General features: G+C 42.2%; 1 protein-coding gene across 14 annotated transcripts in view; it reads left to right on the top strand.

Annotated features, from left to right (window-relative positions):
* Positions 1-25,968, top strand: part of SHLD1 (shieldin complex subunit 1) — a 91,861-nt gene that overhangs the window by 47,280 nt on the left and 18,613 nt on the right. The window lies entirely within an intron of this gene.

Here is a 25,968-nt window from a genome sequence, read left to right as displayed (position 1 = left end):
TTTTTTTTGAGATGGAGTTTTGCTGTTGTCACCCAGGCTGGAATGCAATGGCGCGACCTCGACTCACTGTAACCTCTGCCTCCCACGTTCAAGCGATTCTCCTGCCTCGGCCTTCCTAGTAGCTGGGATTACAGGTGCCCACCACCACACCTGGCTAATTTTTGTATTTTTAGTAGAGAGGGTTTCACTATGTTGGCCAGGCTGGTCTCAAACTCCTGACCTTAGGTGATCCACCCGCCTCAGCCTCCCAAAGTGCTGGGATTACAAGAATGAGCCACCGTACCCAGCCTAACATAGACTCTTGACAGATAAATTATAGAGTCAAAGTATTTGAGTCTTATGGTTCTGGGAAGATGACACCTGCTTAGCCTCCACTCAGCGGGTTGGGAGGGGCTCATCTCCCCACACCCTGAGTAACATGCACTCATTCCACAGATATGGATGTCCACTGTGTGCCCTCATTGAGGATACAGTATGAATAAAGTGTCATCTCATTTTATGTTTTTATTTTTAAAATTTTCTTTTATACTTTTTTTAGACTAATCAAGTGCAGTAGTGAGAAAGGAGGAAAGCGTCGAACAAGGAGTTCAATCTGTAGCTATGAACAATCAGTTGAGATAAGTCATTATCTTTGGACCAGCCTCATTGTTTTAATTTGCATTTATTTGCCAATGAAATGCAATATGTAAAAAATTTGTGGTAAAATATACATTGCATAAAATTGATTATATTGACCATTTTACCTATACAGTTCAGTGGTGTTAAGTACTTTCATGTTGTTGCGTAGCCATCACCATAATCCATCTCCAGAACTTTTGCACCTTCTCAGATTAAAATTCTGTTTGTACCCATTAAATACTAATTATCCATTCCCCGTCCCCCAGGCCCTGGCAACCGCCATTCTACCTTGTGTCTCTGGAAGAAATGCTGCACTTTTTTTTTTTTTTTTTGAGACAGAGTCTCACTGTGTTGCCCAGGCTGGAGTGCAGTGGCATGATCTTGGCTCACGGTAACCTCTGCCTCTCAGGCTCAAGTGATTCTCAGCCATCCAAGTAGCTGGGACTACAGGCACGCACAACCACACCTGGCTAGTATTTGTATTTTTTGTAGAGACGAGGCCTCACTATGTTGCCCGGGCTGGTCTCGAACTTCTAGGCTCAAGTGATCCTCCCACCTCAACCTCCCAAAGTGCTGGGATTACAAGTAAGAGCCACCATGCCCAGCTGCAGTACTTTTTTTAAAAATATGTATTGGCTATTCACATTTCTTTACCTGTGAGTCCTTTGTAAATATGCTTAGCCTGTTTTTCCCTTTTTTTTTTTTTTTTTTTTTTTTGGAGATGGAGTCTGGCTCTGTCACCCAGGCTGGAGTGCTGTGGCCGGATCTCAGCTCACTGCAAGCTCCGCCTCCTGGGTTCATGCCATTCTCCTGCCTCAGCCTCCCGGGTAGCTGGGACTACAGGCGCTGCCACCTTGCCCGGCTAGTTTTTTGTAGTTTTTAGTAGAGACGGGGTTTCACTGTGTTAGCCAGGATGGTCTCGATCTCCTGACCTTGTGATCCGCCCGTCTCGGCCTCCCAAAGTGCTGGGATTACAGGCTTGAGCCACCGCGCCCAGCTAGCCTATTTTTCCTTTTGGGACATTACTGTTTTTCTCATTGAGTAGGAAGAGTTTACTCGGTAAATTGAGAGCAAAGGGATTAAGGATTTTTAGTTTTTTAAGCGTTGTGAAAAGGTAAGTAGATTTTTCTGCCTGGTCCTGATTCTTGGGAGATTTGCCTTCTTTTGCGTCCTTCTGGTGCTAGGTTTCTCCCAACTGTTTCCGTCTCTGTAGAAACGGGCGTGGCAGGCGTCATGCTGGGAGCTGGGCTGCCGGTGGACTCCAGTGCCCCCACTGGTCCAGTCTGGGTTCATTGTTGTCTGGGTCTAGAAGGAGCCAGTTGTTTCTGCCTTTTCTAAACTCATAGAGCCTGAGCCTATGAGCTCATAACCTGGCTTCTTGCTTCTTCTTTTACTGTGGAAATCCAAACAACTTTCTCATCGCTCTACCACAGAGGTGTCCAGTCTTTTGGCTTCCATGGGCCACATTGGAAGAAGAATTGTCTTGGGCCACACGTAGAATACACTAACACTAATGATAGCTGGTAAGCTAAAAAAAAAAAAAAAAAATCACAAAAAAACTCAATGATTATTATTATTATTATTATTTTTTTTTTTTTGAGACAGAGTCTCACTCTGCCACTCAGGCTGGAGTGCGGTGGCCAGATCTTGACTCACTGCAACCTCTGCTTCCTGGGTTCAAGCGATTCTCCTGCCTCATCCTCCCTAGTAGCTGGGATTACAGGTGCCCACCACCACACCCAGTTAATTTTTATATTTTTAGTCGAGACAGGGTTTCACCATGTTGGCCAGGCTGGTCTCGAACTCCTGTCCTCAAGTGATCTGCCCACGTCAGCCTCCCAAACTGTTGGGATTACGGGCACAAGCCACCACGCCCAGCCAAAAATCTTATAATGTTCTAAGAAAGTTTACACATTTGTGTTGGGCTGCATTCAAAGCCATCCTGGGCTGCATGGGCAAGCTTGCTCCACCGCCTGCATCTGTCCCCATAGGCCACCTCCAGAATGTGTTCCAAATAGAGTAACGTCTCACCACCTCCTCCACTCCACCCAAACCCCAGCCACCATCTCCCACAACGCCTGCAGTAGCCTTGTACCTGGGCTCCAGTCCCATGCTTGCCCGCCTTGGTCTCCTTTCCAGCACCAGAATGTCACTTCCACCTGCTTAAAATCTTTCAGTGCACTTAGGACATAATCAAAGCTGCTCCATCAGCTCTCTGGGTCCCACGGGATCTGGCTCCTCCCCGCCTAGCTATGACCACTCCTCCCACCTCTTCCCAGCCACACTGGCCTTCTTTCTGGCCCTCACACACAAGCTTACTCCCACCTCCGGGATTTTGCACTGGCTGGTCCCTTAGTCTGGAATGTTCTTCCACTACAGCATGACCTGTTCCGTCACTTCTTTCAGATCTCTGCTCAGATGTGACTTCCAAGAAGGCTTCTTGCCCTCCCCATCCAACCTGGGTCTCCATCTCGCTCTCTATCCCCTTCCTCTATTTTATCTTTCATTATGGCATTTATCACTGCCTGTGGTTAAATTCCTTATTTATTTGTTTATTGTCTGTTTCACCACTGGAATATAAGCTCCACAGAGCAAGCAGCTTGTCTCTCTTGTTCACTCCTGTATCTCCAGCATCTAGAATAAACCTGGCACACAGTAGCTGCTCAGGAAATTTGTGCAAAATGATGAATAATTAACTTATTTCTCTTCTATGATCATTGAAGAGCTATGTTTTTTGTTGTTGTTTGTTTGTTTGTTTTTTGAGACAAAGCTGGTTCCCAACCTCACCTTTAGGAGATGAAGGTTGCATTTTTAAGGAAAAAAAAATGTACCCAAGGAACGATTTTATGACAAAATAACCAATTTTCTACAATGTGGATTGAAGTTTGTGTCTTCCCAGTTTTATTCAAAGATCCTAAAATTCATACTGCTTTTTCCAAATCCTAACATTTAGATTGTTTTTCAGATCTAAAGTTGTGGATGAATTCTTGTGACTTCTGTACGTACTTTGACTGCTATGGTCACTAGAAGCTTCCTTTTCAAAACCACAGGATAGCTTAGCTAAACCATGTCCTTTCCAAACTACTTTACTGAATCCCTCCTGTTATACCCCAAAGAGAAGGTGTACTCCTTTATTAGCCGTTGGAACCTGAAAGAATCAATAATTCAAAATAGGGTCAGCCTTTGTTGGCTCCTATGACTATGAAGGTATGGAACATCATTGATTAACAAGTGTCGTCGGCCGACTGCCTCTTGCACGTAAAAAATGAGCATACGTATAATCGCGGCAACGTGCCTTTGCCGTGGAGTGAACAGCTGCAGAAATGGACCATTCTGTCTCATCCTGTCTTTACATATGTGGGACCCAGCATGAGGTTATTTAGAAACAGCAGAATCAGGTCGAGGCCAGTCAATACAGTAGGTAGCTGATATTGAACGCCCACTGGGTAGCTGCAGGCTCCTAGCTGACCACGTTTCTAAGAGCTGGTTAATGGAGTCCTCATTACAGTCTTGGTTAAGCTAGCACATTTAACAGCCTGCAGGGCAAATGAAAAACACATAGGTCTGACTAGGGAGCATTTTCCCTTCCTGTCTTTTTCCATAAAGAGAGGAAAGCGATTGCTGTGGAAGTTTCTGACATTAATAGGTATATTGGCATGTGGCTGTAAGACAACCTGAGTTAAGATGGTGATATCCTACTTAAAATAACAAGGCCAGCACGGTGGCTCATGCCTATAAACCCAATGCTTTGGGAGGCCAAGGCGGGAGGCTGGGCTTAAGCCCAGGAGATCAAGGCTGTAGTGAGCTATGACTGTGCCATTGCGCTCCTGCCTGGGTGACAGAACAGGACCCTGTCTCTAAAAGAAAAGAGTAACAGGGTGTGCTGTGCTATGGTTACATGTATAAACCACTCCTTATTTTCCAGAGCATGGTTGTTTTTATGATCTTATCTGCTGCAAGAGACCTTAAACGATATTGATCAATATTTTCCTGGCAGTGTAAGTTTTCATTCTCAGAACTGAGTATTAGGCAACTGACTACATGAGGAGTGGGCCTTGGATTTTCTGGACCACTCAGGGTGGGGAGGCGAGTGCCATCAGAAAGTCCCTGGGCCCACAGGAAGGAAGGGCTGTGCATGGGTGCAGGGCCACACTGAGGTACTATTCTCTACCGTCAGTGGGTATGAATGTGACTGCAGGTTGTTTTTCTGTGCCGTTCAGGTTTTGCTTTTAGTTCTCTTTTGTTGGTCTGATCAAGCCATTTATTATTTGCAGATGGTAACAAATATAATTAAGTTGTTTGTTGTTGAAGCTCCTGTAGGAAAAAATTATCTAGTTTTATCAACTCTGTAACCACAGCCCTCCTTTTCCCATATTGAAGTAGCTATTTATATGATTTTTTTTTATAATGTGAGGTTCTTAGGAACATAGTTATTATAGCAGAGCCAATTGTAATGTATTTGAATACAAGGAGCCAGATGTTGAGGATTACTGCCATTCTGATACCTGTACAAAATTATGCACTGTCAAAAAAGAGAAAAAGATTATGCATTGTCATTGAGGCAGTTTGTATAGGATAGCAAGATCTTCTCCAGGTGGCTTTCTTTTGACGGTCCACACAGATGGCTTTCCTGGGAGTTGCCATCACAGTCCCTTGTCTCCCCCAACATCCCCAGCTCTGAAGTCCTCCTCCTCCTTGACCTCAATCAGAGTAGTCAGTTCAGTGCAGTAGTTGAGAATATGACTCTGGTACCGGACTCACCTGGGTTTCAATCTGAGCTTCATCACTTACTAGTTTGGGATGTTGACCAAGTCACTTGGCCTCTCTGTGCCTCAGTTTTCTCATCTGTTAAATAGGATGTCTCATACAGAATCTGCATGGGTTAAATGAGTTCTGTGAAAGCCTGGGGAAGAGTGCCTGACACACACAGGTTTCACATAAGTGCTGTGGTCTGTGGCTAGTCCATCATCGCCCCTCCCTCATATCCCCGGCTTCACCACATCACCACCTCCCAGTCCCCTCCTTCTCCCACACCCTCCCTCTCTGCATTTGCCCCTAATGCCTTCAGTAGTCCCCACTCCCACCCCATTTCCTTGCTGCCTGACTGTATCAGCTCAAGTCCTGGTGGAGAAGAGATAAAACAGTCCAACCAGGTAAAGCGAAGAGAGCTTAATGAAGAGCTTATGTACGAAGGCGTGAGCAGGTGTGGGCACCGACAGGAAACCACAGAGCCTGGAGCCCGCCACCATGAGAGTGTGTGCTCGCAGCAGCTGTGTGGAGGGGCTGCCTGACGGGAACTGTGGGCCTGCTGGAGGGATGCCGCCAGCCCAGGAAGGGAGCCAGGGACGTAAATAGTCCAACCTTGCCTTCCTCCCTCCTTCCACCTCCTGCCAGGCTTCCTCTTGGCTCCCAAACCGAAGCCAGAGGGCAAGGGCAGCCATCAGCGTAGTCCACGTAGTCTGCCTCCCAAGGGCAGAGCAGGGTGGAGACCGGAGGTCAAGTGGCAGAGCTCTGCACAGTTCCCTATGGCACCCCTGGTCTGCAGCCGCCGCTCAGCCTGGAGTCATGGCCGCCTGCAGTCTCGCCGACCTGCCTTCACCCGCAGGCCCCCCGTCTCTGTCCCCATACCCTCCTCCCCTGCCATTCTGCCAGTCTGCAGCCTGCTCACCAAATACACAATGACCTTTGCACTTCTTTTTGACTTTTCACGCCTCTCCCCTTTCCCAGGAATGCCCTTCCCTCCTAGGCCTGGAGAAATGCTACAGAGTCCTAGGATCCACCCCGAATCCCCTTGCTCTCTGCAGATTTTCCTTGCTTCCAGTTAGCTTCCCTTACGGCTGATTCGACACCTACTTCATTACAGTGCCTACTTCACTAGGGCGCACTTCATGCCGTGGTCTTGCCAGTTATTTGTGGACTGCTTCCTCTATAGACCGGAGCATTCACTCTTTGTGGGTAGAAACTACACCATTGTCATCTCTGCGTTCCTTTGTGCTACCTCCAAGTAGCTGAAATAAAAACAAGTGCTGAAAAAATTAGTTGCACTGAAATGACTGATGCAAGGATACGATGAATATCATTTACTTGGTTAAAGGTGGTGTAACCAAGTCACTCCGTGACATGCCTCCCCCCAACATACATCTAGATTTAGTCACTGTTGTCCCCTCTGGGGACACCCTTTGTGTCACTTACTAGAATTTATCTTTATAATTATTTATCCTGGGTTCTACCTCCTCTTCTAGATCTTTAACTCCATAAGGGCAGGGGCCATATCTGTGTTAGTCATCACAGAGTCTCCAGAACTTAGAACAGTGTGTAGTACATAATAGGTCTTTCATAGCTGTTTGTTGAATGAATAAATATGTTGGTCATAATACGTTATAACATATTGTAACCTTAGAGGCCTGTAGAGTGGGGACTCTAGGTGCCATGGAAGGGCCTATGACGTTCCTTTCCATGCCCCTCAAACCATTTCCTACTGCTAGGAAGAGTCATTTCTTGAGGATCCCATTCCTCCATCATTAGAGCAGCCACCTTTTCCCCTTTTCCACTTGTGTGGAAGTAGGTCTTGTACCAAGAAGAACACATTTCCTTTTCCTTCTGTCACCATAGGGAATATAGTAATATTGGAGGGATTATTCTTTTTCTGCAATTATTTTGCTTCTTCTCATTTCACTGTCCTTATTGTGCTGATCTGCAGTTTCTTAAATTGATGGTGCCAAGTATAATATATTTGATTATAGTTTGTACCATTTCAAATCAATTTAGTAATTTTGAAAATGTGTAATAGGCATTATCAGGTCTTAAAATTGAAAATTGGCATGATTTTATGTCATTTTATATCATTTCACTAATGTGATAGTCTAGCCAGATTCTATTTTTTTTTTGAGACGGAGTCTCGCCCAGGCTGGAGTGCAGTGGTGCAATCTCGGCTCACTGCAAGCTCTGCCTCCCGGGTTTATGCCATTCTCCTGCCTCAGCCTCCCGAGTAGCTGGGACTACAGGCGCCCGCCATCTCGCCCGGCTAGTTTTTTGTATTTTTTAGTAGAGACGGGGTTTCACCGTGTAGGCCAGGATGGTCTCGATCTCCTGACCTGGTGATCCACCCGTCTCGGCCTCCCAAAGTGCCAGATTCTATTATTATTATTGTTTTGAGACAGGGTCTTGCTTTGTTACTCTGACTGGAGTGCAGCAGTGCAATGTTGGCTCACTGCAGCCTCAACATCCCCAGGCTCAGGTGATTCTCCCACCTCAGCCTCCCGAGTCGCCGGGACTACAGGCATGCACCACCATGCCTGGCTCATTTTTTGAATTATTTTTGTAGAGACAGGGACTCACTATGTTGCCCAAGCTGGTCTCAACTCCTGGGCTCAATCTATCTGCCCGCCTTGGCCTCCCAAAGTGCTGGGATTACAGGTGTGAGCCATCATGCCTGGCCAGATTTTATTATTAATTAATGAGTTCAGGGAGTTATTTTTAAAGGTCACAAATGATGTTTAATAACAGGAAAAAGATTATCTTTTGGAAACAGAAAGTAGCAACATAGCCTACAAGCCTTAATTTATTTAAGCCCTACTACTACTCACTAATCTTTATTTGAGCTTTAATATTCTGACAAATATGTTCTGGAAAGGAAATTAAACTCAGAATTTGAGATAACAGAGCTCTTATGAAGCTTATATACTGGAGATATTGGAAAAAGATACTAATCTCCCTCTCCCCTCAAAAAGCAAAAAAGCAATTAGTTTGGAGGGACTGTCTAAATAGGATTATCTAAAGGAAAGCCTGCAAAAAATTGGGCAGATGGTCTTTATAAACCTGGAGAAGATACACTCTGCGGCCATGTTGTAACAGGTTTTTACAGATGCATTTGTTGCAAATTAATTGCCTCTTTTCGGCCTTAGCAACCTAAATTTAAGTTTGGGGGTTTGTATAGAAGCAATTAAAAGCTCAATACTGTCATGTTTTTCATTAATTTACCAGTGAGTGCTTGGGTTTGTATGAATAATTTGATTTATTTTGAAGTTAATGTAATTATAAGTTGTGTTTTGCTAGGCAGCTTGTCCTTTATAATAGAATTTGCCTTGAACTACAGTGTAATTTATTCTACCCTTCCTGGTTAACAGCCTCTTCTTTAGGAAAAAAAAAAGTCGACAATATCTGTGAAGATAATATTTTTAAGGTAGATGCAATAGAATGGTTTGGGGGTCTTTCCGTCTGGGTGATAGAAGATCAGATTTGGTGCAGATATGGTATAGAACCCATCATTAGGACAAAAAGCGAGCAAAAGCAGAACTGGGCCCTCAGTTCTCAGATAAGCTGTTATACCTATTTGCAGTATCTTCAAAGATGAACATATATATATACCCTGTAACCCAGCAGTTCTACTCCCAGGTAAGTACCTCAGATGCATCTGTATGTTCATGGAGAGACATGCACGGAAATAGTCACAGTAACACTCATTATAACGGCCCTAACTAGAAACTATATACATGCCCAATATCAGATAAATAAATGGTGATGTGTTCACATCATGGAATATTATTCATCACTGAAAATGAACAGACTGCCACTGTATGCATATAAGGTTGAGTGAAAGAAACCAGATAGCAAAGAGTACATACTGCATGATTCCATTTATATAAAATATAGAAGACAAAGCAGTGTGGCCAAGCGCGGTGGCTCACACCTGTAATCCCAGCACTTTGGGAGGCCAAGGCGGGCAGATCACCTAAGGCTGGGAGTTCTAGACCAGCCTGACCAACATGGACCAATATGACCAACCCCGTCTCTACTAAAAATACAAAATTAACCAGGCATGGTGGCGCATGCCTATAATCCCAGCTACTCGGGAGGCTGAGGCAGGAGAATCGCTTGAACCCGGGAGGTGGAGGTTGCAGTGAGCCGAGATAGTGCCTCTGCACTCCAGCCTGGGCAACAAGAGCAAAACTCTGTCTCAAAAAAAAAAAAAAAGGCAAAGCAATGTAGGTGTTAGAATGGTGGTAACTCTTAGAAGGTAATAGTTGAAAGGTGGCACAAGGAGGTCTTCTGGGGTTCTGTGCTATTCTTTTTCTTGATCTCAGTGTTGATTATGCTGGGTATACTCAGTTTGTGAAAATTGATAGAGCTTATGATTTAGTATACCATGAATAGTATATACTGTGATTTGTAACTCAGCTCCTCTTATTACCACTTAAATTTTATTTATTGAAGTTTTTAGGGACTATATTATGTATTAGGCAGTTTGATGTATGCATGTTATAATTTAATAAAAAGTAAAAAAAAATCAGTTTGAAAATAAGGCATTGCAATAATTTAAGGAAGAGTTGGTCACCATCCTTCTGTGCTTCACCCCAGGTGGGTGTTTTGTGCTGACTTATGAGAAAAAGAACACCATAGCAGTGCACACCACTTAAAATGACAGTGATCCAAGGTTAAAGGTCGCACAAGTATTTAATTGTCTTTAAGCAATGACAACCAGTTCTTTGGTAGGCAGAACTTTACTACCTACCAAAAGAAACTGTTGAGATACTTCAGCCTAGCCATGGTCATTTTTTGAAGAACCGTAAGCATTTATCCAACTCCCCACCTCCTTTGGGGGTCAACTCGGGTTTCCTGGCTCAGTGAAGTCTTTATAGCACCTCTAGCTTCTGTTCTCTGTAAGCTCTGATTTACAGCCATCATCAAAAGTAGCTAGTTTAGCAGTTAATAGTGCTCTAGGTATTGTATTTCTTTTGAATATTCCTTGACCACAAGTTTGTTGAAGCCAACAGCCCACCTTTCACATCTCCATTCAGGGTCAAGCATTTGGCAAACATTTAATAAATACTGGACAAGTGATGGACTGTGGCCTTGAAGAAATAGGAAAATGAACAGAGGCCCTACCTGAGGCAGCAGCAAAGATTTGCTTTTAAGTGACAGTAGTTGTGTTGCTTCCCTGGAGTTGTCTCCATTCGACTTTTCAAGTCCCTTTGATCTCTCTCTCTCTCAATTTTCTTGTTTACATGTTCATTGTAGAAGATTAGGAAATGTGAAAAAAGCACAAAGAAGAAAAAGATAAACACCCATAATCCTACAGAGGGAAGGTCTTACTATTTTGTTGTTGTTTTTTTTTTCTTCTTTGGCTTTTCCTGTAATACATGTGCTTTCATGCTCTCTGCCCCCTGTTCCCCACCCTTTCTTTTCATTTCTTTCTTGGAGACAGAGCCTTGCTCTTTTGCCCAGGCTGGAATGCAGTGGAGCTATCTTGGCAACCTCCGCCTACCTGGTTCAAGTGATCCTCCCACCTCAGCCTCCCAAGTAGTTGGGATTACAAACGTGCACCACCACGCCAGGCAAATGTTTGTATTTTCAATAGAGACAGGGTTTCACCATATTGGCCAGGCTGGTCTCAAACTCCTGGCCTCAAGTGATCTGCCCGCCTTGGCTTCCCAAAGTGCTGGGATTACAGGCACGAGCCTCTGTGCCGGGCCTTTCTTCATTTCTTGAGAACAATGGAAGTGAATCCAGGAGACAAACTTCTCCACGTTGTTAAAAGCTCTTCGGGCAGAGTGGAACTGCACATGTTGCCACCTTGGTTTTCTTTATTCCAAATACAAAGGATTTTGGATAACTTGGATTAAGATCGGGGCTTTTATGTCTTGCGGAAAAATAGTATGCCATAATTTGTAACTCAGCTCCTCTTATTCACCACTTAAATTTTATTTATTTAATTTTCTTTTCTAGAGACAGGATCTTGCTCTGTCGCACAGGTTGGTCTCAAACTCCTGGGCTCAAGTGATCCACCTGCCTCAGTCTCCTGAATAGCTGGGACCATAGACATGTGTCATCACACCCAGCTACTGCTTAAATTTTTAAGATTAGTTTGGCTGCTTTACACATTGTGCTCCAAATCACGAAAAGTAGTATTCTTCTGGGGTAAAACCATGCAGTTTACTCACATAATCATCCTCAGTCTCATCATGAAAGCAGGGATCGTACAAACCTGCTCACCCTGCATGTGTACCCCTGAACTTAAAAGTTGGAAATCAAAATAATAAATAAATAAATAAATAAATAGTGGGGAAAAAAGCAGGTATCCAACATATTTTAGACCTAAAAATCCCATTAATCCTAGTCCTCTCCTGAGATTATAACAGATTTGCTTTTCCAGGTAGAGGGTATCTGAGCAGTTGTGCAAGGCTGTGCTGTTGCTTACGTTTCTGGAACCATGCGGTGACTGGCCAGTGTTGCATGGCTGACGTGTCCTCTGCTCCTGGTGCATACACCATACAGTGCTAGTACTCTTGTTCTTTCCTCCTAAAAATAGAGTCCTGAAACAGTCCTAAAATAGACTCCTCGGCTTCTCTCCTTTTTGACTTTTTTTCCTCTAGACTCCTCTGAGCTTGTCCCCAGTTTTGCTTTAGACTCCTGAAATATTTATTCTTTTTTTAATATCTTAACTTGTATTTTAGGTTGAGGAGTACACGTGCAGGTTTGTTACATAGGTAAACTCATGACTCAGGGGTTTGGTGTACAGATTATTTCAGACTTTCAAAATATTGAAGTAATACTCATTTAGGTGAGGTTGTTCATTGGTAAGAAAAAAAGTCACTCCTGCAACCCCGACAGACTGTTTCTCCTGACCTTTAAAAGATCTTAATGGGTACATTGTTTTGTTTGTTCTGCTCTGCTCTGGTTGAGGGTAATGTGACATTTGCATTATCTCTCTAGGCCTCTGTTTAATTATGTTGCTATAAATTACTGTCTGTCCTGAACAGAGTCTATCTAACTTAGTGACCTGCTGCCTGTAGGAAGAGGGAGACAGAGACAGACAGAGACAGGGAGAAACAGAGAGAGAGGCAGAGAGACAGAGACGGGAAGAAATAGAGAAAGACAGAGAATAGTTGTCTAGAAAAGAGAAAAGAAATATAATTTGGATTCATGTCTAGACAGAGATAGGGAGAAAAAGAGAGAGAAAGAGAGAGGGGACAGGCAGGGGGTGAAATAGTTGTCCAGAAAAGAGAAAAGAAACATAATTTACATTCACATCTTTGTCATTTCCGTTTGGTCTAATGCTTGGCCTACATTCAGTTACCTAAAGTGGTCCTATAACCCTCTCTCCTGGAACCCCATTCATCTCAGATAATACTTCTGTCATTGGCACTGAGGAGACGAAACTTCAAGTGGTATTTACATTGAATTCCCTTCAGCTTTGTGACCCTTAGGACCCAGATATCTGCCTAGTTTGTAGATGTGATATTTATGTTCTGCTGATTGTCAGTGAACAGTGCTCAATTTTGGGGAAAGCAGATTGGGAGCTGCCATTCCTGTCTGAGGCTTCTCCTGGAGGCCGGGAGGGTGTCAGGACGCAGCAGGAAACAGAGCTCGCTGCCTCCAGGAGAAAGGTTTACGGAAGAGGCTTCCTGCCTCCGGGCGTGGGTTCTCCTATTCTGTGAGTCCTTCTCTTCCAGTATAACTTTTCCAAGTTAATTTTTTCAATAGAGAAATTAGCATGTGTGACTTTTATGCTGAGGAACTTAGGAAAGAGATTATTTGTATAATAATATAGGCCAAAAATGTTACAAACTCATCCAGCTGGGTTGCATTCTAATTTGACGAATGAGCTGAGTCAAGTAGCATTCCTTTTTTGTTTTTTTTAATTAAAAGTACTCTGTCCTCAATGTGAAAAAACAATCTTCAGAGTATAGATGTTGGAGAAGAGTAATGGTAATGAAAACAGTAGTTAGTATTACTCAAGCTTAGTAGCACTTTGCCTGCGTTGCTTCCTCCCATCCTCTTATAGTTCTGTGGGCTAGATACTGTTGTGCAAAGATCTTTGATAAAGATCTGTTCAATATTTTTCACCCTGTGTCTTAGTCTATTTGGGCTTCTGTTACAAAATACTGTAGATGATGTGGCTTATAAACAATAGAATATTATTTCTTACAGTTCTAGAGGCTGGAAAGTCCAAGATCAAGGTGCTAACAGATTCAGCATCTGGTGAAGACCACTTCCTGGTCCACAGAGGGCACCTTCTAGTTGTGCCTTTACATGGTGGAAGGGGCAGGGTGGCTTTCTGGGGTCTCCTTTATGAGTTCCATTCATGAGGGCTCCTCCTTCATGACCTAATCATCTCCCAGTGGCCCTACCTCTTAATACCATCACCTTGGTGGTTAGGATTTCAACATATGAATGGGGGGAACACATTCAGATGATAGCAGGCCACCCTTCTCAAACTTATTAGAAAATGGAATCCCTTTTTTTCATGGTACCCCCACAACCATCTCTGAGGACATAGCTGGTACTCTGCAGACACAGTTTGGGAAATGAGAGAAGTCTAGCTCTACACTGCTGGCTAGGGGTTGAGGTGGGAACAGACACATTTGCCTCCCCTTTGTACTATCTAGCTTTCTAGATTCTTCCCACTAGTTGTGTTGATGGTGATTTGGAATTGTTCTTTCACATTCAAAGCTAGGGCTATACGCTAATTCATTCATTCTCAATCACTTAAAAAATACCTACCATCACACTGTGCCAGGTGACCATAGCTAGAACAGGGTCCCTGCCTCTGGGAAGTCCCAGTGCCATAAGAAACCAGACAAACACAGATATTCAATGGGAGGTAAGACCTGCCAAGTACCATCTACTGAGCACTGCAGGAGCTGGGGTGGGGGCTGGCCAGCTCTACCTGGGGAACTGGGGAAGGCTTCCTAGGGGAGGGAATGGGCACAGCATCCCCAGGGAACAGTAGAGTCCTCCAGGGGGAGAAAACAGGGAAACGGAGAGTTGAGAATGTGTTTGGCAGCATGTGAGTGCCAGGGCTTTCAGCAGGGGGGCTGGTGGAGGAGCACAGATGGCCTTTAAAGTCAACTCTGAGTCACTCTCTGAAATTACAGAAATTCAAAGAGAAGGATCTGGAAATCCTCCAGCAAGTTATTTGACCTTCTGGTCTCTCAATAACCATTTGGTATCTAGCTGATAAATGGAAATTCTCTGCAAAATTGTGTCATACAGGAAAAGTTGCAGAAAAATTATTAGAGAAAGAAAATCATTCTCCTGTCTTCACCTGTAAACCACAGAGCTCACATTTTCCTAAGTGGCTTTATGCTACCAAGTTGCCCCTGGATTCTCCATTCATGCCTCATCTACTAAAATGATCAGAGGTTAAATAGAACTTCCAAAGCAGGGCCAGGAGTTATTCAGCTTCTCTATGTAACAGTAGTTGAGATAGAAACTATTTTCTGTCTTTTTTTTTCTCGTTGCCTTGACAACCTTTTTTTTTTTTCTTTAAATCTTTTGATTTTTCTCAACAACATGAGCTGCTTCCTTTGGTTGAACCGAGACATGTGTATGGATTTATGTCTTATTCAGAGAGTCTCTAGTGTAAATGTTTATGAGATACCGATTTTTTATTTTTCAGCATCTTCAGTGTTGAGCAGAGTAGATAATTGCACAAAACTGTTAGCCTGCCTGATTAACCAAACCAAGGCAAATCAGCAGTGATTTTCCATGTCCGATGTCAAATACTGTAAAAAATGATTCCAATTCATTTTTACAAAATATCATAGAATATTTTAATATTTGGCTTTTTAATGTCCCTGACAAGGTCTATGTGAAAGTTGTTTCCATATACCAGAAGTGCACGTCCTCCCTCCTGCACTTCCCCTTGCTCCCATGGCTCTAGCCACAGTGGTCTCTCATCCTTGCAAAGCTGTTCCCATCTCTTGGCCTTTGCCATTTCCTCTGCCTGGAACCTGCCTGCCCCAGATGTTCGCATTGCCTGCTCCCTCCTTGCACTTATGTCTCTGATTCAATGCTACCTTCTCCTCCTGGACCTTCCTGTCTAAAACACCATCCTTACTTGTCACTGGCCAGTCAGGATGTGGGAGGATCCCTCTCTGGAAAAACGGTTCAGTTATCCTATATGAAACTCCCCAGACCATAAGCCCTACCCATAGCAAGAGCTTCCAATGAGCATTTTAATGCCTCACCCTTAGATCTGAACTCCCAGCCAAAGATCACCAGCTATTTGAGGAAATCCTCTATTAAAAAATATAAAGACCAACACTAATAAATAAAGAACTTGAAAGAAATAGAAACAAGGATGGAGCAGGAGAAATCTGCAAAAAAAAAAAAAAAAAAAAAAAAAAGGAAAATGGGGCAATGGGGCAGAGGAAAACATCCTGGAAATCATACAAGAAATGTAGGAGTGGAACCGAGTGGGGCCCAAGTCAGCGGCTATGGAGCAGGCCTGGAGGGCAGCCAGGCCAGCTGGAGCAATAGGACAAGATTCTCAGGGGGACATTACCGGGAGGGCTGGGGTCCTGAGGAACTATCCCAACAGGCTGACATGCAGAAATTTGTATTGAGAGGCTGTTGGAGGATATGGGTAAAATTAGGATACAGTTGACTCTTGAACAACACAGGGGTTAAGGGTATTGGCCTCCCCTCCACCTACCACCTGCAATAATTTTTGATTCTTCAAAACCTTTTATTTTCTTTAACTTTTATTGTAAGCTCAGTGTTACATTTGCAGGATGTACAAGTTTGTTACACAGGTAAACAAGTGTCATGGTGGTTTGCTGCACAGATCATCCCATCACCCAGGTATTAAGCCCAGCATCCATTAGCTATTCTTCCTGATGTTCTCCCTCCCCCAACCCGCCCCCTACCTCCGACAGGCCCCGCTGTGTGTTGTTCCCCTCCATGTGCCCATGTGTTCTCATTATTCAGCTCCCACTTGTAAGTGAGAACATGCGGTGTTTGGTTTTCTGTTCCTGCGTTAGTTCGCTGAGGATAATGGTTTCCAGTTCTATCCATGTCCCTGCAAAGGACACGATCTCATCCCTTTTTATGGCTGTATAGACTCCCCAAAACCTTAACTACTAATAGCCTACTGTTTACCAGAAGCCTTACAGCTAATATGACAGTGGATTAACAACATAAATAGAGTAGTATCTACATATATTTTACACATTCATGACATACCTAATTTTTCTTAATTTTTTTGATATTTTTAGGCTACACAGTTTGTCTGCAAGTTTTCTCAAATTGTTGCAAATCTCCAAAACACTTTTCAATATATTTATTGAAAAGAATTCTCATATAAGTGGACCTGCACAGTTCAAACCCACATTGTTCAAGGATCAGCTGTAGTTACAAAACAAAGCAGGCAAAGGTTGAAAAGAAATACCTATTTACCACAGAAACAATAACGTCGTACAATAAATGAAACATAGTACATTTAGTAGTGATCAATCTTTGTATCGTTATAATAGTATAAACACTGAATATTGCTCTAATGAAAATTGGATATGAGCATATTTAGAGAATGGGACAAGGGAAGCACCTGTGTATCTGTGCGTATATGAGTTTGTGTGCATGTGTGTGCCTGAGATTTAAATTCTTACCTGTTGTCATAGGATGTCAACACATAATGTCTAAAGCTGATACATTATCATATGTGAGCATATTAATTAGACATATAAAGATTTTAAAAGCCAAAAGAAATAGTAAGTTGGAGTGGTAGATTCTGGGGAATGGAAAGGAGAATGGGAGGAATAGAAAACTATTCTTTTTTCACTGTAAGACTTTTAGTCTCATCTGACTTTTAAAAGCTGTGAGTATATATTATGTAGATAAAAATAAAAATTAGTTATGAATTAAAAGATAAATTTTGGCAGGGTGCAGTGGCTCATGCCTATAATCCCAACACTTTGGGAGGCCAAGGCAGGTGGATCACCTGAGGTCAGAAGTTCAAGACCAGCCTGGCCAACATGGCAAAACCCCATCTCTACTAAAAATACAAAAATTAGCTGGGCGTGGTGGCAGGGTCCTATAATCCCAGCTACTTGGGAGGCTGAGGCAGGAGAATTGCTCGAACCTGTGAGGTAGAGGTTGCAGTGAGACAGAGCTTGCAGTGAGCCGAGATGGTGCCACCACACTCCAGCCTGGGCAACAGAGCGAGACTCCATCTCAATAAATAAATAAGATAAATTTTAAGGAGCCCTGCTTCTGTGTACATGTCACTGATAGTTTGATGTACATTTGATTAATATTAAATTTTGTCCAGCGTGTGGCTGACGTCCTTGTCAGGCTCATTTGTTTAACTAAATCTGTTTTAACTTGCTCCTGGAGTAATTAACTCAGACTCACCTTGTTGGAAGTCATGCTGAAGATATTTATCATTTCCTCCTACACCATGGAGATAGATTGGACTGTGGCTCATGCTTGTTGAGGTTGTATGCTTATTAAAAATGGAGTAGATGCATGTGATATTAAATTGAGCTTTTTAATTTCTTTAGATTTAATGACGTACCTTTGTCATGTACTTAATCTTCAGCAAATATTTACCCTTCCGAAACTGGCAGATTTGCATTTTATAACTTGTCATGTCCAATTAAACATTTTCTCTTTTCTTTGCCCCTAGAAGGATCTCTGCTGACAATTACAATCTTTTAAAAAATAGCTGTCACATTCTCCTTTGTGGGGAACATTCAACATTTCTTTTTTTTTTTTTTTTTGTGACGGAGTCTTGCTCTGTCGCCCAGGCTGGAGTACAATGGCCGGATCTCAGCTCACTGCAAGCTCCCTCTCCCGGGTTTACACCATTCTCCTGCCTCAGCCTCCCAAGTAGCTGGGACTATAGGCGCCCGCCACCTCACCCGGCTAGTTTTTTTTTGTTTTTTTTTTTTTGTATTTTTTAGCAGAGACGGGATTTCACCGGGTTAGCCAGGATGGTCTCGATCTCCTGACCTCGTGATCCGCCCGACTCGGCCTCCCAAAGTGCTGGGATTACAGACTTGAGCCACCGCGCCCGGCCACATTCAACATTTCTATCCTGTGATTGAAACTGACCCTTCTCACTCCTCTCCAGCTTTAGCCTATACATATTGATATATTTATTTTTGATACAGTTTAGTGTTTTTATTCTGATATCTGGGTCATAGAGAGATGAATGGGTAAATGGAGAAATGGATGAATGGATAAATTAGATAGATAAGAGAGAGAAAGAGAAAGAGAGAGAGAGAAAGAGATAGAAAAGCAGACCAAAGTGTACCACAGATGTGTGGAAGTACAGGTTCAGATAACACAGAATACACTACAAGCTTTAGTCTCAAGCTCCCTAGACTATAAAAGCTTATAGAATGGTCAGCTTTCCAAAGCAGAGGCTAAATAACTCATTCTATTGCGTCCAACATAGCTTCCCAAACTTTGTTGATGTAGGATTAGTAAGATGTTCCATTAAAATGTTCCAGTAAGATGTCCTAAAATAACTTCAGGATACTTTTAAGTATTCTTTTCATTTGTGCCATGGAACTAACGTGAGGAGCTGGGAGTTGGAGGTGGTTATCGAAGCCTGGGAATGGATGTCTCCAGTCACTGTTTGGTGGAAGAACCTTTTTCAGGTTGCCCCTGCACCCCCACAATACTGAGAACACTTTCTAGACCAGAATAAAATGCTCAAGTAAATTAATGACATCTGTTTGCACTTTGAATGAGAAACTGTAAGACTTTTAATTCCTAGAGGTGATAGCAGGATAATTGAGTACAGTAAATTAGAAGTTGCTATTTATGAGCAAAAATATGCATGACTAGGGACTTCATCCCCATGAGCTTGCCTGTTCACCATATTGTTATTTTCTTACATGCTTTATTAGTCTTTGGAGCCATACTTCTTGAGTTTGAATCCTGGTTCTGCCACTTAACTAGCTAGCTACATGCCTTTAAACAAGTTTCTTAATATCTGTGCCTCAGTTTCATCATTTGTGAATCTATCGATTAGTCCACTCAGTACCTATTCCAATCCCCTTTTAGCTTGACTTTTTTTTTTTTTTTTTTAATCTTACAGAGAGTAGAAATTTTCCATTTCCAGAATCCGCTGAAGCTAGTGTTCAGGGTTTGTTAACCAAATGCATTTCCATAAACCTTTGAATTCAGACCTAGATTGTGTGGAATGAGAGATGGGACATAGGACCTTCATTTTTTGCTGGTGTGGATAGTGGCAGAGGCAGCATGGTTCTGGAACTAGTCACTGTAGTGATAGTGTCCTGATTTAACAGTCAGCTTTTTTATTGGGAAGCTTCCAGATTGTTAGTTTGGAGCAACATCTGAACCAGCAGCTTCCTAACTCTTTAGGTTTTTAATAGTGATCAAGGCAACAGCGCCTTTGGCCATTCAGTTCTGCTAAGTGGTTTGAGGAGTGATTCCTCTTTTTTTTCCCCCGAGTCGGAGTGTCACTCTGTTGCCCAGGCTGCAATCTCAGCTCACTGCAACCTCCGCCTCCCAGGTTCAAGTAATTCTCCTGCCTCAGCCTCTTGAGTGGCTGGGACTACAGGCGCACGCCACCATGCCTGGCTAATTTTTGGATTTTTAGTAGAGATGGCGGTTTCACCATATTGGTCAGGGTGGTCTGAAACTCCTAACCTCAGGCAAGCTGCCCGCCTAGGCCTCCCAAAGTGCTGAGATTACAGATGTGAGCCGCCGCGCCCAGCCTGAGGAGTAATTCCTAAAAGCTAGGCCTAAAGTCCGTTTCTTAGCCCTCCTAACAATGATGTCAACTATATGTTTCCTAATATGTCTTTTTGCTTGAAGCAGCCAAAGTGATTTATGTTGTTTGTAACTAAAAACCCAGAAGAATCAACTTACCTAATAGGGTTTTTGTGAGATGTAATAAGGTATGGCATTTAAAGTGCTTAGAACATTATTGGGATTGCTATTTTTTTTTTTTTTTTTTTTAATATTCTTAGGGATTGTTCTGGCTTTAGTCAATGGAACACCTACAACCATAAATAAAAAATATTTATTAGTTTGTTCATTCATTCATTCATTCATTCATTCATCCATTAACTGAAACAAATATTTACTGAATGTCTATTCAAGGCATGTTTCAGTGGCCTTAGGATAGTGGTTACCAACCTAGCTGAACTTGAGAACCATCTAGAAATCCTTTTGAAAAAGCTTAATTTCTATGCCATATCCATAACTTATTGAAACCAGGGAATGTATGTGTGTGTGTGTGCATGTGCATGTGCATACATAAATATATTTTTAATTGGAATACAATTTATGTAAAGTACATAAATCTTATGTGTTACAGTTTGGTGAATTTTCATATATGTGATTGTAGACCCACATAAACCGCTGCCTAGATCAAGATATAGAAAAACAGAAATTTGCATGAAAGATGTATTGTGTGCCTGGGTGTTTTGGGGGCCCCATTAGGAGCTAAAGTTTCAAATGCATTTGAGGTTTTGCCACTTAGATGTCAAAAAAATTTAGTCATCCAGAAAGACCAGTGTAATTAGGTTATTTTTCTGTTTCTTTGTCTTCTTCATAGCATCCTTCAAATTTGTATTCCTTTTTAGGTTTATGCATTTATATGTGAAATGAAATTTAAGGAAAACCTTAGATAACAGAAAATTCTAAAATGTTAATAAGGCAGTAAATGTTATCAGTAATAACTCCATGACTCATAATTTCTGCCTCTGTTTATCTTATGATTGGCATAATTTATTGACTAAAAGAACATTTAACTGCTTTAAGCTTAAACAGCTTCTTTCTCATGATCTCTTCAAAGAGTGAATATCATGAAAGAGTAGAAATAATTATTTTCCCTTTTTTCCAAAAGAGATAGACATCTTTGTTTGTGGGCCAATGGCTGCACACTCAGTATTGCAGTGCAGAGGCTATTAGAGCAGCACGCATGAGCTGAGTTAGGAAGATAAAGTTACTTAAAAAGCAAATGGAAATAGTTGACTGGAGAAAGAACATTGTCTACAAAACGTTAATAGCCTTTACAATTTTTATAAAACTAACCTAGAACAACTTTGAAGTTGGATGATTTTGCATAATTAGCTTATTATGGAATGAAACTTTCGGAAACAAAATGTAGAATGGAGATGAACTGTACTTTTTTTGTTTTTTGAGAAGGAGTCTCGCTCTGTAGCCCAGGCTGGAGTGCAGTGGCACCATCTCGGCTCACTGCAAGCTCCACCTCCCAGGTTCACGCCATTCTCTTCCCTCAGCTTCCCGAGTAGCTGGGACCACAGGCGCCCACCACCACGCCCAGCTCATTTTTTGTATTTTTAGTAGAGACGGGGTTTCACCGTGTTAGCCAGGATGGTCTCGATTTCCTGACCTCGTGATCCGCCCGCCTCGGCCTCCCAAAGTTCTGGGATTACAGGCGTGAACCACCACACCCGACCGAGGTGAACTGTACTTGTAAGATGATCACATGTGATTTGAGATCAAGGTCTAGCATTGGAATACTGTTTCAAGGACAGCTGGACTACCTTGATGAATTAAACAGACGTGTCACCAAAGGAATAGAAAACCTTGAAATTGTATGTAGCTCCTTCCTCTACCTTCAGATAAAATTACTGTACATCAGCCTAAGTGATATGAATATTGTCTATTTCAAGCACTTTTAGAAAATGAGCTTTGGATATAAGGGCAGTCTGGCTATGACATTTATTATTTTGGTTGATCTGGCCAGACTGATGTCTTAACTCCCTCACCATTGCCTTGCACTGCACATCCCCAAGTTGGTAATTATTTTCTTGGAACTTTGAAGGTCTTGTTTCATTGCCTTCTTGCTTACAGAACATTGTGATTAATAAATTTGAGGGTTTGTGCTTTATCAGTTCGGAGAAATTCCCACCCATTAACTCATTGTCTCATTGTGCATTGCCTTTCCTTCGTTCTCTCTGTTAGCTGTTTCTGAAATTCCAATTGCATGCATGTTGGACCATCTCACTTTAACTTCCATATCTCTTATTTTTTTTCTCCAATAAATTATAACTAATATCTTCAACTCTGATTTCATTTTCTAATTATCTTTCCATTGGACTCTAGTCTTATTTTACGTATTTGCTGAGGTATAAATGCCTATTACTGTAATTTTTCTTTTTCTGTAATTTAACATTTTTCATTGTGCTTTTTGTTTTTCTCATTTACCTATTCATTTCTTGTAGTCTCTTGTTCCTTACTCAAACTTTCAACTTCCTATTTTATTTCTTTAACATATTAAGCATATTTGCCTTATATCCTGATTGCGTTAACGCCAATATCTGAAGCCTCTGTGGGTCTTGTTTGCTAGTTCTTTTTGCTTACTCCCACTCAGTAAAGGTAGACTTTTTTTCCCCTGTGCATTTTGAGCTCATGTTCAATGGAACCCTGTGTGGAGGGTTTCTTTTGTTGTTTGGTTGAAAGTACATCCGTCTAAGGTTTACACTTGCTTTCACTAGACATATGAGGGCATGTCAGTCTGGAGCCATATTAAAATAAATAACCTGGCTTGGAGGTTTATAGACCACAAAAATAGTTCCAATTTGAGCACAAACACATGTGAGTTCCGGCTCATGATAAATTGTCTTTTTCTTTTTTTCCTTTTCTTTTATCAGGTTAAATCTTGGGGCAGATGTTTCTTTTTTTCTCTCTCACTACCCAGAGCCAAGGCCAAGACAAGTTTTTGTTTGTTTTGTTTTACTATAACCTTTTACAAAGCGTTTTTTTTTTTTTTTTTTTTTCTGGTTCACTTTTTCTCTGGGGATGTAACTTCAGGGCTCTCAGCTTTGTGCGGTGTTTTCTTGTTAAGCACCCCCACCATGCCATGGCCCTAGGCTTTGTGTCCTGAGCCCTGTGTGGACGTTGAAGCTGACGGGCTGGGTCTAGACAACAGCTCAGGGTTTGCTGACCTCTCAGAACTTCTATTCTCATTTTGCTTCTGGTCTCTACAGGCTTTCCTTACTTTGTTACCAGCTCAGTCATGCATTTTAAAAGATTTTTCAAAAATATTTTATCCAGCATTTTTAGATGTTTGGTAACAGGAAGGATTTTCAGAATATCTTGTCCACATATTATTTTGTCAAAAATAAGTAACTATTTCCGTGACCACACGAGAGGTATCCTCGCGAAGGTGGAAATTCAGTTCCTGTGTGCCTCACTTCTAGCCCTTAATAACTCATGTTAGAAAATCTCCCAACACAAATGCATCCCAAACCCGTGTTTCTCTGTCACTTAGCCTCAGTTTTCACTTCTCTTCTGTCTATATTCCTTTTCTGCATAAGTTGTATTATGCAAATTTTAAATTTTGTGGCTTTTTTCCAGTTTCTGTGAGTTTTCTGTGTTCTCCAATGTTATGTGCTTCAGGAGAGAAGGCTCAAAGCTTTGCTCTCCTTAAACTCAAGTGTAAATGGGAGGTATGGGTGTTGAGAATGGTCTCCTATAACTGATTTCATTGTGTTTCCTTCTCGTCTTGCCTGTTTGATTCAGCACTGCGATTCTGACTCAACCAGCAGTCATTCTGTGAACCCTAGATCTTCTCCGCCTATTTTCACAGTCTTTTGTTTTATATTTAATGCTGCCTGTTTCTCCTTCTTCAGTGTATTTACTAACTCAAACTTTTCCTGAAGCTCTTTGCTTGATTTATAGCTGTCGTCAACTTACACAAACCACTACCACCCTCAGGCTCTCTGGAGGTTGAGTCATTTCAGTCCCACCCACATCCTGGTGCTGGTCCCCCTTGGAGGGATGTGTTTGGGGATGGCTGGAGGGCTCCACCAGCCTGGGCTTCTGTGTTTGACACTCCCACACACTGAGGCACCTGCTGTTTCTGCCCACACTAGGATCATGTTTACTTTGCAGAGGGTGCACCAGGGACCTCTGTATAGTCATAGTCCTCCTGCTTTGAGATGGGTAATGTTCACTATGATTCAGCCCTTCAGCTCTAATGCCAGGATGGGGCAGTAGCTATTGGTAAGGTTGATGTTCCTTCCAGTTACAAATAAATGCTTGTTGTCTGGAGTTTCCTTTTAATACAATGTCTATCATTGTGTAGTAGACAAATATATATATATATTTGAGATGGAGTCTTACTCTGTCACCTAAGCTGAAGTGTAGTGGTACGATCTCAGCTCACTGCAACCTCCACCTCCTGGGTTCAAACGATTCTCATGCCTCAGCCTCCCAAGTAGCTGGGACTACGGGTGCACACCACCGTGCCTGGCTAATTTTTTTTGTGTTTTTAGGAGAGATGGGGTTTCACCATGTTGGCCAGGCTGGTCTCGAACTCCTGACCTCAGGAGATCCGCCTGCCTCGGCCTCCCAAAGTGGTGAGCTTCAGGCATGAGCTGCTGCGCCCGGCCAGACATATATTAATAGAAGCATTCACTATTCACTTTGAAAAATCCCAGATGTTAAAGAACAAGTACTTTAATACTCTAACAACTCTGCTGTGGGTACTATTCTTGTTACTAAGGTAATAATTATAAAATATCTTTTACTTATTGAGCACTTACTATGTGCTGGGCTTTATGCTAATAAATCATTTAATCCTTACAAGAGTCCTATGAGGTAGGAGCTGTTATTATCCCCATCTTATAGATGAGGACATGGAGATTCAGAGATGTAAAGTAACTAGCGCAGGATCACATAGCCAGTAAAGGGCTTGCTAGGACTCAAACTCAAGGCTTCGTCCCAAGTCCATGCTGACAGACATCTCTTCTCTTAGGACAAAACCAGATTTCTGATCTATGGCAATGAATTTTTGCAAAGGCCAGAAACAAGGTAACATATTTGAAAGTAAAACTGTGTTGCCTGCATTGCACAGAACTGATGTTAGAATACCTTTGCCAGAACTGCTTTGAGAACCAGCATGTGTAATGTAAGAAAATCAATTTTATTTTGTAGATAAACCTAGCTTTTCACCCCAGCCTATGTTATCCTGCTTGATCACCTACCTTATTTACAGATTTCACTCCTCATGCCTCCTGACAGTTTCTAAAAAGAAAATTCTGTCCCCTGAGGATGGAGATTTGTCACCAATGAGGACGTTCAGAAGGAGCTTCCAGAGGGAGTGAAGATGATTCCTAAGGGGCTCCAACAGGTTCTGAGCGAAGTCATTTTACAAATAAGAGCTCAGCCCTTGGGGTGATCACTTTAAAGGGGAAGCGCTCGGCTGTATCAGTACATTCTAGTGTGTTTGTTTACAATCCATTCTCTGACTTCATAGATATACTTAACGTCGACTAGATATGGAGTGAAATCTGTTTACAAAAATCCACATCTAACAAACATTCTATGGCATATAGAAAAGCGCCAGACTTTCCTCATCTGTTACACATGTTGCCTTCTCTGGGAAAGGCTTATTGCAAATGTCAACACTGAAACTGGCTCTGTTTTGATAGGAATCCTGTTCTGTTTCTCTTTAAATCTTAAAACTACCAAATACTGACTTGTTGATTTGGACAGATTGTGGGAGGTCCCATAGCCTCCTCTTGAAGGAAAAAGGATCAGGTTTCTGCTTCCCCAGGAAACGGGGAATTATCTCTCTGCTGAATATGCATCAAGCAACACTCTGGTGTCATT

This window comes from Piliocolobus tephrosceles, chromosome 20 (genome assembly GCF_002776525.5).
Source record: "Piliocolobus tephrosceles isolate RC106 chromosome 20, ASM277652v3, whole genome shotgun sequence".
Classification (NCBI taxonomy): Eukaryota; Metazoa; Chordata; class Mammalia; order Primates; family Cercopithecidae; genus Piliocolobus; species Piliocolobus tephrosceles.
The sequence above is the reverse complement of the archived record's forward strand: the minus strand, read 5'-3'. Positions and strand labels throughout refer to the sequence as shown.